Source organism: Opisthocomus hoazin, chromosome 1, assembly GCF_030867145.1.
Source record: "Opisthocomus hoazin isolate bOpiHoa1 chromosome 1, bOpiHoa1.hap1, whole genome shotgun sequence".
NCBI classification, from domain to species: domain Eukaryota; kingdom Metazoa; phylum Chordata; class Aves; order Opisthocomiformes; family Opisthocomidae; genus Opisthocomus; species Opisthocomus hoazin.
In genome coordinates, this window is record NC_134414.1 from 99,535,036 (window position 1) to 99,547,811 (window position 12,776).

At 43.6% G+C, this 12,776-nt stretch overlaps 1 protein-coding gene across 5 annotated transcripts in view; it reads left to right on the forward strand.

The window, feature by feature from the left end:
* Positions 1-1,054: 1,054 nt before the first annotated feature.
* The window catches only part of SYTL5 (synaptotagmin like 5), a 97,857-nt gene continuing 86,135 nt past the window's right edge, over positions 1,055-12,776 (forward strand). For 2 of the 5 annotated variants that reach the window (XM_075430517.1, XM_075430549.1), the window contains exon 1: positions 1,055-1,392. The gene's annotated coding sequence lies outside the window, so the exon portion shown is untranslated. Of the gene's footprint in view, positions 1,393-1,632; positions 1,710-2,026; positions 2,085-3,193; positions 3,250-12,776 lie in introns of those variants that run through there. The other 3 variants (XM_075430522.1, XM_075430531.1, XM_075430541.1) reach the window with 3 other exon arrangements.

Here is a 12,776-nt window from a genome sequence, read left to right on the forward strand (position 1 = left end):
ACCACCCTCATGGTGAAGAATTTCTTCCTAATATCTAATCTAAATCTGCCCTCTTGTAGTTTAGAGCTGTTCCCCCTTGTCCTATCACTGCACACCCTTGTGAAAAGTCCCTCTCCATCCTTCCTGTAGGCCCCCTTCAGGTACTGGAAGGCTGCTATAAGGTCACCCCAGAGCCTTCTCTTCTCCAGGCTGAACAGCCCCAACTCCCTCAGCCTGTCCTCATAGGAGAGGTACCCCAGTCCTCTGATCATCTTCGTGGCCCTCCTCTGGACCCACTCTAACACATCCATGTCCTTCTTATGTTGGGAGCTCCAGAGCTGGATGCAGGACTCCAGGTGGGGTCTCACAAGAGCAGAGTAAAGGGGCAGAATCCCCTCCCTCGACCTGCTGGCCACGCTTCTCTTGATGCAGCCCAGGATATGGTTGGCTTTCTGGGCTGCAAGCACACATTGCCAGCTCATGTTGAGCTTCTCATCCACCAGTACCCTCAAGTCGTTCTCCTCAGGGCTGCTCTCGATCAACTCTCGGCCCAGCCTGTACTTGTGTTTGGGATTGCACTGACCCACGTGCAGGACCTTGCACTTGGCCTTGTTGAACTTCATGCAGTTCATGCAGGCCCACCTCTCCAGCCTGTCCAGGTCCCTCTGAATGGCATCCCTTCCCTCCAGCGTGTCAACCACACCACACAGCTCGTTGTCCTTGGCAAACTTGCTGAGGGTGCACTCAGTCCCACTGTCCATGTCGCCGACAAAGATTAAACAGCACCGGCCCCAGTACCGACCCCTGAGGCACACCACTCTTCCCTGGTCTCCACCTGGACATCCGGCCATTGACTGAAACCGGCGGGCAGCCCCCTGCGCCAAGGGGGAGCGGGGGCAGACAGGGGCGGAGCGGGACCCGCGCCCGGCCCCGCTCCCCGAGGCGCGGAGCGCCGCCGGCCCCGGCTCCCGCTCCGCAGCCCCGGCCCGGCCTCCCGTCCGGCCGCTTCCCGGCGCTGCGGGGCGCTGCGGGGCGGACGGCCCGGCGCTGGCGGAGGGGCTGGCCCGGCCGCAGCCCGAGAGGTGCGGGGGGACCCCTGCGGGGCGGTGGAGGCGGCTCCGGCCCTTCCCGAGCGCAGCGGGAGCCCCCGGGCCGCGGGCGGGGAGGGGGCGAGGCTGGCTGCCGCAGGGCTGCACCTGCCCTGCCGGCTCGGCGCCGTCTGTCCGGCCGCGGTGCGGGGCTCGGCGCGGTCTGTCCGGGTTCGGTGCCAGAGCCGGGAGCTGAGCCCCGCGGCGGCGGCGAGAGCGGGACTTCGCCTCCCGGCTCCATCGAGCCGCGGAGTTGCCGTCAGCCGCCTGGGCGGCGGGGATGCTGCCGCTCGCACGTATTTTCCTTCTCCCGCCGAGGTGCCCGGTGAGTCCCTCTCTCTTAACAGCAACTGCTTTGGGTGGGTGTTGTTTTTTTTTTTTCCCGGGAGGGAGCCCGCGGCGCGGTGCCGGGGGGAGCGGATGCGGCGGCCGGGGTCGGTCCGGCCTCCCCCCCACCCCCCCCGTGGTAACCTGGCGGGAGGGGCCCCCGCGTTCGGCTGGGGTTTGTCTCCTGCTTTCTGCCGCGCCTTGCCCTGAGAACGGGAGGCGGTGGGTCCTGCGATGCCGTTCGTGGTCACTGCTCGGCGGAGGGGGCGGTTGGTGAGGGACGGGCGCTCGGGTGTCCCCCTGGTCACCCAGCAGGTGAGCGGCTCCGCGGCAGCCGGTGGAGGTCAGCTCTTGTGGCGTGCTGCCTGAATTTTTCTTCGAGGTTTTTGCTTTAAAAAACATAGTCTACGTATTATTAAATATAATAACATATAACTTAAAATTTATTACATGACTATACAACGAAAGGAGTACGTGATAGAGACAGAGAACCGCTGGTACAAACTGCTTCGGGTCAGCAGGTAGCTACCGAGGGCAGCTATCCCTACGCACTCCGCGTACCGAGCGCGGGGTCGTACCGCAGGGAACAGTTTCTTGGGGATTCTGCACTGGGGCTCTTAACTCAAGCTGGGAAAGGTTTAATGACATCCAGCGTTGGAAATCTGGAGTTGGACCTCCTGAGACTAGACGGTGGGTACAGTTTTTTACAGTAACAACACTCATGAGGCTAATATATTCTTAAAGTTTTTTGTCGTTAAAAAAGTTTAAACCAAGGATGTTTTTTCTAAAGGCAGGTCTGTTTTTAACAGGACTTGGTATGGGAAAATCTTATGAGGTATGGGTAGGGGAGGCTGGAACAGGTGATCACAATGAACCCTTATTGCCTCTGTTAGGCTTATAATCAGGAAAGCTGTGTCATCTCTGAGAGCACCCTCTCTATGCACTCTCCTTCACTTTGCTCCCCCAGGTTTCTTCACGTAAAAGGGGCTTGATAATACTGATGGTTATACTGGTGGTTAGCCTTTGGCTATGTGCTTTGCTGTGTATCTCTAATAAAAATTATTTTCCAAATGCAGTTAGATCCAGGGATCTCTGTGCTTCTGTTTTGCGTTTAAGCGATTACAGTGAAGCTCTGGAAGGCGAGAGCTGTGATGAGAGTTGCTGTTTGTAGATCTGAGTAAGGTCTGAGGAATGTGGTTTGTAAGGCCGGAGGTGTGGATATGATTTCCAGACAATATCAGTGTGTTCAAATATCTGAAGTAATTTAACACGGTAACGTTTCTAAGCTGTCTTCAGCACTATGTTTGCCCTGAAGAAATACTTACCAGCACATTTTGACTGTCATAGATTTCATGGTAGTTGAAAGCTTAAGTTCTTTTGGGATTGAGAAATGCTTATTTAACCGAAACTCCATGCGAATTTTGGGTTGTTGCTGTATTTTTTAGTGGAAAAACAGTAGGTATGGAGCTTCTTATTAAACAATTTTCACTGTGGTGTTGCAGTCATCCAATTGTTTGTCTACCTGCAAAACATGTTCTGGTTACATAATGCTCTGTCCTCTAAGTCTCCTTATCAAGAGAGATGGATTTCCTATCTGATGATTAACTACCATCTATTAGCAAGACATTTGGTCTTGCAGGGTGGGGAGGGAGGAAGGGAATCTGTTTGATAGAGCGATGGCCGGAGACAGCTGCAGTGCAGGATTGCTCTGTGACTGAGCACTTTGTTTCCTAGTTCTTTATTGCCATTGCCTTGCCTACATTTAACTCTGCCTTCTAACCAAACTTCCTTCATACCAGGGATGAGCGAGCTGATGTGCTGCCCCAGAGCCTGGAAACTTAGGAAAGCCGAATAGGTAAGAATGGCTAGAAGAGTAGTCCTAGAAGAACAGCGTGGGTTTGAGTCTAGGGGCGGTAGGTAGGAGGTACGTTGGTGGTAGGCACAGGAAGCTGACACATGTGTGTTTCTTTTTGGATCTTTAGAGTAGTTTTTCCCTATCTATTTATATGGAAGGACAATATACACATACAGTGTATGCCAATGTATAACATGCACAATACAATATATGCCAGTGAAGCCTTCTGCCGTCTTCCCGTTCCAAACAGCCTGGCTCTGCTGTAAAAAGAAAAAAAAAAAAAATCCCTTTAAGCTTGTATCTTAGCCTGTCAGGTGTGACTGAACGGCCTCATTCTGTGTGGCTTTCCATATGCTGAGGCATAGCTTCAGAGTGTAATCCATTGCTCAGGAGCTGAATTTGTCTGACTGTTTTGGGCTTTTTTAATCTTTACCTCAGCCTGCACTGATATTTCTTCATAATTCAATTACTCTAATCTGTACCTCTTTATTTTCACTGTGACTTGTCCCTGGGTATGCTTTTTGTATTGCTTAGAAACATAAATGGACATCAGAAATGAAACAAAATTCCATCATGGTTTCTACTATATTCCACAAATGAACATCAACAGGAATCTCCTTAAATGAGCATTTTATTTATTTATTTTTGAGAGTTTGCTATGCATCTTTATTTCAATGCATCTCTGAAATATTTAAATTCTGTGGGGCATCCCTCACTGTTGAAATATAAGTTGTTTTCCGTTGCTCTGTATCTTGGTTCCAGGTGAATTTGTCGTAGCTTATTTTGGGAGAAATTACCTTTCACCACAGCCATTTCTTGTGGGGAAGACTGTGCTTTTAGGAGTGATTGCGTTATGTCTTGGGATAACTTGTGGCATGAATGCAGCTGAATTTATGAGTGTCTCCCCACTGGGACTCCAGTAGCTTCTGGATTAGCCTTATGCCTTTGACCTGTGCAGCCTCGTGGACTGTGGAAGTAGCAGTGTATCGGCAGATCGGAGGAAGTTTTTATACAATCTATGACAAGGAAGGGAGCAATGCAGGGACTGTATATAGCACCAATGTGTTTCCAGGGGTTGAGCAGGAGAGTGGAGCTTGAAGGAAATGTTTTTTTTATATGTATGGTACGGAACTTGCAGGGTGTTATCTGAATAGCATGGAACCAAATGTCCATGACCGTGGGAACATTGTTTCCAAGGATTCTGCTATTAGACAGATTTTTGGGAGAAGGCACTGTTTGAAAGCAAGCCATTTGTCATTTGGAGATGATATTTTTTGTCTGAAGTTACTACACAGCACAGTTGATGGGTTTCTGAGCAACTCTGTATCGGCTGAGTCTGAGCTTGTCTGCTTCTGGGGCATTACAGAACTGTAGAAAAGGTCAGGTTTAGGAAGAGACATTCCTAACATTGCTTTTAAAACCTCATTCTTTTTTCCTGAATCTTTTCACAAAATCCCTAGTGCTTGATGGAATGGAGAAGAGAAAAATGGAGGAAATAAAGAACTGAATTCCCATTCTTGCAATATTAAACCTGCTTAAGGTACTAAATAGGCTAATGATGCCAAGAATGATGGGTGCTTATACACACATGTGACTTCAGAAGGCTAAGAGAAGCATGTCATACATATGGTAAATAAAAATCTGGGGTAGGAACTGCCATCCGTTCACTGTAGGCATTAGTGCAGCAATAGCACTACCTGCGTTATGGAGTGTGTTAACATGGGCAGGCAAGAACATGAGAATTGTACTGGGAACAGGGAATCTTAATCTTGTGTAAAGTAATCTAGAAGACCAGAATATGGTGAAAGCGAGTATTCCCGAAACCTATAGGTTCAAAACATATTTGGGTTTTACACTGGAGATTAAGAGTAAAAAATTGCAATACGGCTGCCTGCAACATTACGTTGCATTGCAGAAGGCACTTGTTCTGTTGTTGCAGAAGCTGTTGCTTCTGCAATATTTTTCACAGTTGCCAACTATTAAACAGCTTCTTTGACTTTTGTCATTCTCTGTACTTAAAGTGTATACTTTTCTCCAGGAGTATTTCTGTCCCTTTGCTCTATAGATATATTTTAAGTAGACTAGGACAATATAGTAGTGAAAATGTCTGTTAACTGTTGGTATCTTTACCTAGAGAATACCCCTCTCCATTGTTAGTAACAATGTAAAGTTTTAGAGGGGGGAAAAAAATAAAGAAGCCATAGGTAAGTTTTTAATGGGACTGTTGTTTTTAACCCTGTCTAGTTTTGCAACCGTTGCTGTCAGAACAATATGGACAAGTAGGATGCAGTCAGGAGAAGAAGAATTATTAATGCACTGGAGAATAATGATTTATTAGGTAAGACAGAAAACTAGTAAGAGAGAAGCGCATACCTCCTTGGTATTTTCTGTTTCTGCTGTGAAACTATTATGGCAGCAAAGAGAGGTGGAGAAGTATGAGTAACCTGTGCAAACACAGGTGTCATCTGGCTGGCACTGGGGTGAGTAAGGAGTGCCCTGAAAGATGGGTGTGCAGAATTCTGCATGCCACGGTGCTGCTGGTAAATTTGTAAACCCTGTGATTTCACTAGCGTATGTTTGTCTGGCTTTGGCTTTGCTAAGTGCAGAACCTGAATAGAGGCCATTTAGGTGAGTTTAACTGCATGTTCTCCGAGTATTTGGGCTGTCAGCATTTCACATTGGAAATAATCACAGAATCACAGAATGTTCAAGGTTGGAGGGGACCTCTGTGGGTCATCTAGTCCAACCCCCCTGCCGGAGCAGGGTCACCTAGAGCAGGCTGCACAGGACCTTGTCCAGGCGGGTCTTGAATATCTCCAGAGAAGGAGACTCCACAACCTCCCTGGGCAGCCTGTTCCAGTGCTCCGTCACCCTCAGAGGGAAGAAGTTCTTCCTCATGTTCAGACGGAACTTCCTGTGCTTCAGTTTGTGCACATTGCCCCTTGTCCTGTCGCTGGACACCACTGAAAAGAGTCTGGCACACCACTGAAGAGAGTTTGGCAATATATAACAAATATAGTCTGGCAAAATAATATTCCTTTGGATTTCCTGTTTTTCCTGAATGTCTGTAGGCAGAGGTTTGTTTTGGTCATGAAGCTGAAAATCTTTAAAGGAGTTGTTTAAACAGTATTACCCACGGTAAGGTACAAGTCTCTTGATCAAACCTTTCCTTAAGATTTTTTTTTTTTTTTTTAAACAGTCTCTGATTTGGCAGGAATTTGCAGTTTGCCCTGAAATCACTTTGAACAATGACCTTGCCGATCACATTTCATTTCTGTTGTGGAAGGGAACAGAAAATGATTCGTGGGACATGAGTTTTGGAAGTGCACATTCTCAACTGTTTAAATAATTAATATTGTTTATATCTGAATTGCAATTATGAGCTCACTTCTGATTAATTTTGTGCAAAAGTTTTAGTGCCAGTTTGCCACACCACATTTCCAAATATGAAAAGACTGTGTTTGGAAGTAAAAGCAATTAAGCATTTGGCTTTAGGCTTGACAGAATACATGAACCATTGATACCTGCAAAAGCCTCCTCACTAATTTAGTGAGGGTGGTGCTGATGATTGCTACGGGTGTTTCTGATGTTGGCATTTTTCAGAGCAAAGTTGGGTTTTGAGGAAAACAAGGGAAAATAAATGTTGTAAAGGATTTCTGTTCATTGTCCACATCCTTCAGCTTCCAGTGAGATTGTAGATGGTTTTAACTGACCACTGTAGATGGCCATCTACAGTGGCCTACACAATGCCTGACTATTGTCTGGGCGCAAACCTGGACAGAATCCTGCTTTTGCTTTGAACGGTGTTCTGGTAGCAGTCTGTCTCTAGTGTGAGGAAAGGAAACTCGGTTCTACCTCCCTGCATGAATCGGGGATACACAACATCAGATAGTAAAATTTGTCAGTCGGTCACCAGGTACTGTTCTTAAGTTCGTAGCTTTTCAGAACAGAGTTCAGCCTTGGGGATATTTAGAAGTACTCTACATATTTGATACTTTTACACATAAGACCTCCGGTTCAAAGAAGGTGGTGCAGAATTGTTTTGCAAACAGTTTGCCACCCTCTGAAGATTGCTCGTTCTCCCGCAGACTCAAGATTGAAGGACTTGCTGCTGGATAAAAGAAAGAGCTGTCTGTTTTCTTTTGTCTTGCTTTAAAAGTCTTTGCCTTCTACTGCTTTACTAAAGTGACCTGGCTGAAAGTCCTCTTTCTGAACAAGTGCAGTCTTTCTGCTGGCCCATTCCTGTGCCTGCTCCCATCGTGAAGGTTCTGGCATTCATTGAACCTCTGCACTCATTCACATGTTGGTTTCTGATCAGATTGATCTGATTCAGTGCTGTTGCTAGACATAGATTAATTTCATTAACTTAATTTTAAACATCCTGTGGATCAGTTCAGAGGCTTGCTATGTCTGTAGCATGCCAAATTAAAATGCACAGCAATATCACAAATGATGTTTTATTAGCCTGACCTTTTTCCCTCTAATTGAAAAAGTAATGCTAGAAAGGCAATAGCTGTTTCCTTACCTTAAATCTGGGCAACATCATATTTAGTTTGATACTGAAAACATAGCCATCAGACAATATAGCACGGAATGCAAGTTTGTTCGGGGCGCACGTGTTAATTTATCACTAGCACACAAACAGCTGATCTCAAATTTGAAACCCTCACGAATTAATAAAAAAATAGAGAACTTTAATTGCACAAGCTGTTTATGGTGGAATACTTTATTGTAAGTACTGTGTATGGTACATTTTTTTTTGATTGCCCTGTGCTCAGTAGCCAGAAGTAATCAAATTCTTGTTTGATACTCTTGTCTTTTGACTTGATACAGTCCTTCTGATTCTGCTTGGAAGTAGACCCCACCTGATGTGTAAACTTGCACTTTTTTGAAACTGACTTTATTTTTGACCTTCTCAGAAATGCCCCTTTTGACCTTCTGATGCTTGTTAATGGTGAGGGAATGAGACCAGGTTGAAGTTTTTCATTGTGATGTTTGAGGGACAGAATAACGCATTGCCACGTGGCAGCCTCACGTAGCTGGGGATGTGACTTTCTTTTTCCAATAGGGGATTAAAATGACAAAATAACTGGTAACAAGATGGGGATTACTAAATGGGGTGGAACTGCTTGCCTTACTGTCGTCACCGGTTTTACAGTGGAGATATGTTTTGCTTGCATAGGTGCAAGCTGAAGCCAGAAAAAATAAGAGTGGTTTTCCTGTCTTGGCTTCAGAGTAATGTGTCCCTCCTGTCATCTCCCTGCATCAGGTGAAGATGCAGTGATGCTGGGTAGAGAGCATGCGGGGGTCTATTGCATGCTCCCAGGTGGCTGAATCATGTCACTTTGACTTCAGAGGCAGGAGAGTGCAAGCATGAAATGGGTCAAGACCATAAAAGACATTCAGAAGTTCAACATTAGAATTTAACTGTACTCTGTATAGTATGAAAGCTGTAGGTTTATTCAAGAGAATGAGTATGTATACGTTCATATACATTGAAAACTCAATTCGCAAACATAATTTTTTGTTAGATAACTATGCAGATGTCTTCAGATAGTTGTGCTTGTGGACAGCAGTGAAGTAACGCTCAATTATTATGGTATATATCTTATGAGAGGAGGTTTAAAGCTTTCTTTTCATTACTGCAAATATTCTTGAGCCTTGCTGTCAATGGAAGGTCCCCCGTTGTTATCTTTCCACTTTTTTTTTTTTTGTTTTGCGGAGGAAAATTGAAAGACCTATAAACCATAAATAATAAAATACATAGCAAGACATTCTTCTTTCAGCATTGTAAGCAGATACTTGAACGTTTTGGGAAGGAAAGCACTGAAAATATATATATGGAGATCTTAAAAGTATGTTAGGTTTAGGTTCCTGGAGATAATTAGTTCTGTCATCATTATTATTTAAGGAATCCCACAGTGTTGATCCACCTGACTTACTACTGCTGCATTTCCTGTTAATACCTGCTGGAGTTTGAGGATGTTGATTCATAAATACACAAGTCTAGTACAGCATAATTTTGGCTTTCTGCCTGTGGGTTTTGTTGTACTGCAATAGTATGATCTTCAGTAGTAGTGGCTGACTTCTCCAACTATATTTTGAAACCCTATCCTATAAAGAAACGTAATTGGAAGATCTGTATGAGCCAATGTATAGAAACAGTTGAGCAGTAATGCTCATGACAGTGTTGTAATGAAATGCTGTGTGGTACTTCAGATGTCCAGGATTTTCTAGAAATAAACAGAAATTTTACGAATTATGCTTTTTGGTGGACTTTGGATGAAAAGGTGTCCAGTGGTTCTAGCAGAGGAAGAGTATGCTACAATGTGCTCAGTTACTGTGCTGGGTTATTGCAACTCCCTGGCCACCTGAGACCTTTTTTTTTTTTTTTTTTTCTTCTCTAACCGTTGTAACAAAGCATTGTATTAAAGTGTTGAGTTTGAGGGAAACTAAAAATGGAGCTGAACCAAACTGAACCCAGCCGAACAATACAATGACAATTCTGCTTCCTTCAACAGGGCCGTATCAGCTTTTATTGCCAGAGGAGCTGGATCCCTGTATTTAAAGCAGTTTAAACTGGGCTCTTTGTTCTCACAAATTCTGCCTGGCACAATGGGTGGGAGAGTCCTTTTGGTGTCCTACCAGACAAATTTAAATGGTTAATTCCCTTACACACATGGATGCTCACTCATATGAGCGCACCCCTGTACATCTGGAAACCTGCTGGATGCTGGTAGCAGAACTGGAGGCTGGTAGTTCTCAGTCTTCTTTTAAAACTCATATCATGTGAAACTGAGATATGTGCGTGTACATAGGGGCAGATTTTAATGACACACTTGAAAATCAAAGTAGGCTTTCTGAGGTTTGTGGTAGTTCTGGATTGGAACAAGTTCTACACTGAATGGATTTGAGTAGGTTTTATTCTAGAGTGAGTTTGAACAGAATGATTGTTCCAGTCATGATGGCTGAAACACAAAGAAAATTATTGCCTCAAGCTCTAGCCAAACCAGATAATTTTTCACCCCTCTAATTATTTCACCCTTAGAGTCCTTTTTCCAACCCCAAGTATAGTAGTTCTTCACTCTTTTATTCCAGCAGAGCACTAAGGGCTGAGTGACTGCTTTACCAAAATGCTATTACACCTTCCCCACACTAAAAGACTGCAAGTATGTATGTGTCTGGAGACCTCACGGCAGGGGCAAAGCTGTGACCAAAAAAAAAAAAAAAAAAAAAAAAAAAAGCCTAGAGCCAAGCTGAAAAGGGCGGAATAGTATTTAAGGCTTACAGCCATTAACTAAAACATTAACCATGTTTTGCAATGAGGGTTCATGACCTGAGCTAGTACAGTTTTTCATGTTTCTGAGAGCAAAGCAGAAGAGCACTCACGTTAGGTGAGTACAAAGGTCCTGTGAGGCTGGTGTTTCTGACTATGGAAGAACAGACGGAATTGGGCAAATATGGAATGATACCTTCATTTTCCTCCCCACAATTCTCCAGAACTAAATGCACCTGGTGCCCATGTGCTTCCACAGTTAAGTTCGTATATGGACTATTGCAATTAATAGACCTAATAGAAGTCTAAAAGTCAAAGCAAGCTTTCTAAATTTTGTGAAACTTCCTGAATGGGTTTGTTTCTGTATTGATACCTCCAGGGCATTAGCCTTAGCTTTCAGTGCATTGCTCTCTCAATCTACTCATTTAATTAACTTTTAAACCATTTATAGTATTGATTTAGACGAGAAAGTCATCAAATGAATTATTTGTTTTGGTGTGTAGTGTTCCTTCTTTTTGCTAAGCAAATAGTTTCAGGTGTTCCAGAAACTTGAATTTTGTTGCTTAAGGGATGACACAGATGTTTGGAAAAGTCTTGAAAGACCCTCCCTTCTGTAAGGGCGAGAACAGATGGAATTGGTTGATTTGGATGTATTACAAGTGGCACAACCAGCAACTCTTATAGATCAGGTTGCCCACTACATCTTGAACATAGTGTGCTTTTCATTTTGTATTGATATTATTTTGTGGTATGTTTCTCCCCCCCCTTCCCCTTCCTCCCAAATCAGCCAAGATTTAACCCTTGGGAAACTTCTGTCTTCATGTCTTTTATAGCTCTAGCAAGTCTTTATCAAACTTGTACAAGCTATGCCTTCCTCCACAAGGTCTATGTGGTTTTAACAGATAAATTTTAACAGCATCTGCAAAAAGATATTCCCCAATAGAAAATGCTCCCTATCCTGTCTGTTAAGTTTGAAGTCCCTGTCCTACAACTTGTATAAGAATTTGTGAAAATGGAAATTCTTACACCTCTGACAAAGTAAGAGCAACATAGTAGCTTTTTTTTTTTTTCCTTGCTTTTTTGGAAACTTTATCAGTGTGAGTACCAGGAAAATTTCATCTCTGATATCTAACTTGGCAAATTTGTTAGGAAGATGACCTTTTGTAACAGAAAAAAACATTTGCTTGGTTTTCAGCTGAGAAGCTTCCTGGCCCATCTAGTGTTATATGCAAACTAAGAAAGAAAGGACCCTGTTTTCCACAGAAAATAAATGGAGGACTTTAGCAATTTGACATAACGTGTATTTTAGTGAAATGTCTGCTATAAACATAATATCAAAGACCCTCATGACCCTTGGTGTATTGTTCCTTGAGATAACCTCTTGAGGCAAGAGGAGGGGTTCTCCCTGTGGAGGCTGGGAGCTGAAGCATAGAGAAGCTAAGAGATTTGCTGTGGTTTACATGCGGTGCAAATAGTTTCTTCTTAGTAGCAGTCTGCTGTTCCTCTTAGAGGGTTATCACTTTTCATATTTTTACATGGTGATAGAGATTCTCATGAGCAGTGGTGAACTTATGATTTACATGACACTGTATCACAGAACTGAAGCGTTTAAGAAACTTCACAAGAATTTGGGAATTTTATAATGATGCACATAGAAATTACTTCTATAGATGGAACTTTTATTTTAGAAGTTTCTATTATAAGTAATGAGGAGACACAATCTGATTCAAGAGTTAGAGCCAAATAATATTAAACCTGTCTTATCTTTAAATGCCTTTAAATGAATTGTAGTAAGCTGTGCCTGCTTCTACAGGAGAAGTGAATATTTGAGAAGCTGATGAAGATTTCAGAGCATTCAAATGAAGCAATATGTCAGAGCAGGTAAATTGATAGATGGATTTTGAGAGTGGTTTCCTATGATGTTATATATGTAAATGCATATAAGGTGAGTGTTATATATTCCCCAGTGTTCTGGTGAACTTCACAGTCTGAGTTCTCCTTACCCAATTCTGCAGCAGCATGAAAAATGAGTAATCCAAATAATCTGTGGCTAGCAATTAAGTGGTCACTCTATCCTGATTTCTCATCTACTTCTCCAGGCTGCAGGGTATGTTCCAGTGTCTAAAAGCATTCAGATACTTCGGTTCCCTTTGTCTCCACAACAGGTTGTGAGTAATCTTGTTGGGTGGTTAGTAACAGCAATAAGGCCTGCAGTCAATACAGCGAAGATCAGTGGATTAATTTATTAAAT